This window comes from Protopterus annectens, chromosome 6.part0, assembly GCF_019279795.1.
Source record: "Protopterus annectens isolate FY-2018-M chromosome 6.part0, PAN1.0, whole genome shotgun sequence".
In the NCBI taxonomy this organism is placed as follows: domain Eukaryota; kingdom Metazoa; phylum Chordata; order Ceratodontiformes; family Protopteridae; genus Protopterus; species Protopterus annectens.
Genome location: NC_056737.1, coordinates 1,701,173,953 through 1,701,177,634, shown reverse-complemented (window position 1 = coordinate 1,701,177,634; position 3,682 = coordinate 1,701,173,953). Strand labels below are relative to the sequence as shown.

The window sequence follows — 3,682 nt, the reverse complement described above, 5'->3', positions numbered from 1 at the left end:
TAATGTATGGTAAGATAAAATATGCTCCTCCACCCCATTTGTCTTATGCATTCCCGTCCCCATTTGTGTTATGTATTGATAGAAATAAAGTGTTGTGTTTTGAGGGGTTGAGGTGGGCCAGCAGTCACCTTTACAGAGCACAACAGAAAGTAGAGTGAAACCCTACCTAAATTTAAGGGAATTCCCCAATGGCATCTTCATACTCCTTGCTCCACTCTTCCCTAGAACTAATATTTCTATTCTCCTAAAATAGACTTAAGCTGACAGTCACTGAATAAGCAATTCCCTCACCTGACTCCAAGTATGTAAATATTGTAAATATCACAGTATTTCTATTGTCTGCACAGCAAGTTTTTACCTTACTTAATTAAAACATCTGCATGCAAACTGCCCCCCCCTTCTAATGTAAAAACACAAGGAACCTCACATCTTTATTTTACAGACAGTTGATCATGCTGTGCTGAATGGAAATACCTGTAAGCTGTGTTCTCTATTATCTGTTAACTGTGTTTTCTGATGTGCATTTGCATTTCCTTACTGTATGAATTTTTATACTTGTATTTTACCTTTAACATTATGTAACCATTATTGTATTGCTTATGGAGCTTTTCTCCACGGGCCTCCACTGAAAATGGGCACGTTCTGGCCCAGTGGACTTCCCCGGTAATCAAACTAAAATAAATAAATAATAAAAATAAATAAATCAAACACCACTGCAGTTGACTTTTAAGCACACATTGTGCAAGCTGGTAGAGATAAAACCATCAGTTATATTTTTGCTAATGCCAAGATAACTACATGTAATAATTTCTTTCCATAGGGCTACAACATATAAAATAAACCACATACGTAGCCTTAGCTCTCAACCTTCCATCTCCAAAATGAGGAACACTACCCCTCATAATGTGGAACAAATGGGCAAAATTTGGAACACATACTAATGGCTTACTAACAATTTCAACTAGGAAGGCTATGGGATGGTTAAAATACGCTGATTTTACTTATAAAGATCTTTTAATGAATTAATATGATTAATTTCTATTTACCATGGATTTCACTTAAAAAAAATTCTTAACACTGACTGTGTGACAGTCTTTCAATGTGGAACTTCGAGGAACTTTAAGGAACATGAACTTTTTAAGACCCCAAATGAGGTACGTTCCTCGTAATGAGGTACACTTGAGAGGTAGAGCATATGTAGTTTACACGGTACAAACACACATACCACACATTAATGCTGCTCAGAATAAATCAGTAAATTATATAAACCACTGCATAAAAATATAACTCCATAAGAATTTTATCTAAAATTATTACAGACATAGAAGATAAAAACACTGAACAGATGAAGTTCAGTATTAGCAAACATCTTGCAGTTTCCTACATTTGACATCCTCAACATGGTGAAAGGGCTGACGTAATGCATGCGATAGAGTTGATAGGTCTCACTACACTAAGCTATTTTCTAGCAGTGTGCGACGCTTGGTCCTGCGTTTAGCAGTTGCGCATTAGCGCCCGTTTCCATGGTGGTGGCTCCGATATCCAAGACGAGGTTGAGTAGACTCGTTTTGAAATTTTTGTTCTTCCTTCTGTTTTTTAGTTCAGTATCTCGGTTGTCCGGTGGGGGCAGGTAGTGGGTTGGGCGTAGTGTTTGTTTTGTTATTATCATGAGTAGTTGCTGTTTGGCTCAAGTTATTTTAAATTTATTTGAAAGCATTATCATTCGTATTAGTTAATTTTAAGGGCGTATTTTTATTGCAGCCTCATTCAACATGGCGTAGTAGTTTATTTTGGGAAGCTGTGTTTATGTTAAGCGACTACCGTTTGCTTTACTTCTGTATTTTCATTGTCTGCATTTGCTGTATAGTAACAATGTTAGCTTTGTTGAAGTGTGTATTAAAGCCACTATTTTAAAATGATAGCAGTTTAGTTTGTATTTATGCGAGTGTTGACCTCACCGTAATATGCTGTTTAATATTGCATACGTTTTCACGATAACTTTCATCTACATGGCTTAATTGACCCATTTTAATATAAATTATTTAGACGTGAGGGAGGCAAAATAATCTTTACTTATTTTAGTGATTTTTGCATGGTGAGTCACCTCTTGACGAAATAATCTTTTTGTAGCATTTCACATTTTATTTTGTAGAACATTTAACACGTGCTTCACAGCCGTTTAGTAATGCTGAACTTCAAGATCAACACAGTACATTTCTGCTTTCCAGAATACGGTATATTCAGATACTGTACGTCATAGTAATAGGAAGCTTTTGTAGGCTTATTTAATTCATTTAGTGACTTGTTTACTGTTAAGACCGACCCGACTTTATAAAGAAAATCAGTAATTTAGGAGAAAACTATCAAGTCATAATTTAAGTGTAATGCCCCCTTTGACAGGCATCTGGCCAGACACATGTAACAGTGAGAGAGCCTACAGAGATCCTTTAACTGAAAGGAAACAAGGCCTACACAATATGTCCTTCACGGATCGCCTTAAAGCTATGTCACTGTACTCTGATAGCATCAGAAGTACTCGGTCAAGGGATCTAAACCTTAACAAAGCGTTTTGGAGGGGCAGGTCATCTCACAGAAGATATAGTGGACATCACTGCTGTGGAGCATTCTCCATCCATGTAAAACAACGCTTATCCCAGTCCATTTTCAAGCGCAAATTGATATATGGATTGGTAGAAGAAAATGAACTCCAGGAATGTCTCATACTAATTTTTAAATGCTTTAACCCATTCATGAGTTTCCCTCAACTGTTAAATGATATAATCCAGTTTATTCTTACTAGGGGTACTTTATAATTATTAACCATGGGATGGGTAAATTCAAAGGTTGGTACTAGGCTATCGGCCCTAGGGCCTCTACAAGCCTAGCCTTAACAATTCCTTGGCTATGTCTTCCCACACTATTTACTTCCTGGACCCCTGTTTAGCAGGGCGACTGACGTGATCCGCGGGGTGAATTTCCTTTCTCCCATCCAAATTGGATGATCCAGTCGTCAAGGTTCCTTTTGAAGAGGGCCAAGGAGGTGCTCTGCTTGACATGTAAGGGCAGTCTATTCCAGAGTCTGTGGGTCAGGAACCTATCCCTCCAGCATGCTTTGTTTATTGTGATGACAAGGTTTAGATCCCTGGAGCGTGTGGCTCTGTGGGATTGGGATTTCTTTAAGTGTAGCATGTCTAACAGCTCTGGGTTTGACATTGCCTTGTATGTTGAGCAGAGATCGCCTCTGAGTAGATGAGATGTGACAGAGTATAGCTGGAGTTTTTTTAAGGCAGTCGGCATCTGCTTCAGTTCTGTAATTTTTTTTTTTAATGAGGTATTTCTGCGGCCTTTCCAGTTGTTGCAGCTGTCTTGAGAGGTAAATACCAAATGGGGCATTGTATTCTATAATGGGTCTAATGAGGGATGAGTACAGTGGGACAATTACCTCCTTATTTCTGGATGAAAAGCCCCCTTTTGATTAATATAAACATTCTCTACAGTCTCATCATTTGTGGGGAAGGGGAGCAAAGTTAGGTGAGTCCCCTACATGGCTTCTTAAGAGTGTATCCTTTGTCAATGCAAGTATTCCCCTTGGTCACATTTGTTGACAGTGTTTGCCACTTCGATCATAGTATATCCACAGTCATTAGAATATCCTTTAACTTGACCAGCTGATTTCCAAAGA

The 3,682-nt window shown here is 38.2% G+C and overlaps 1 protein-coding gene across 1 annotated transcript in view; it reads left to right on the top strand.

Moving 5' to 3' along the window:
* The first annotated feature begins 1,493 nt into the window (after positions 1-1,493).
* The window catches only part of CARF (calcium responsive transcription factor), a 2,518,000-nt gene continuing 2,515,811 nt past the window's right edge, over positions 1,494-3,682 (top strand). The window contains exon 1 of the mRNA XM_044075092.1: positions 1,494-1,552. The gene's annotated coding sequence lies outside the window, so the exon portion shown is untranslated. The remainder of the gene's footprint in view (positions 1,553-3,682) is intronic.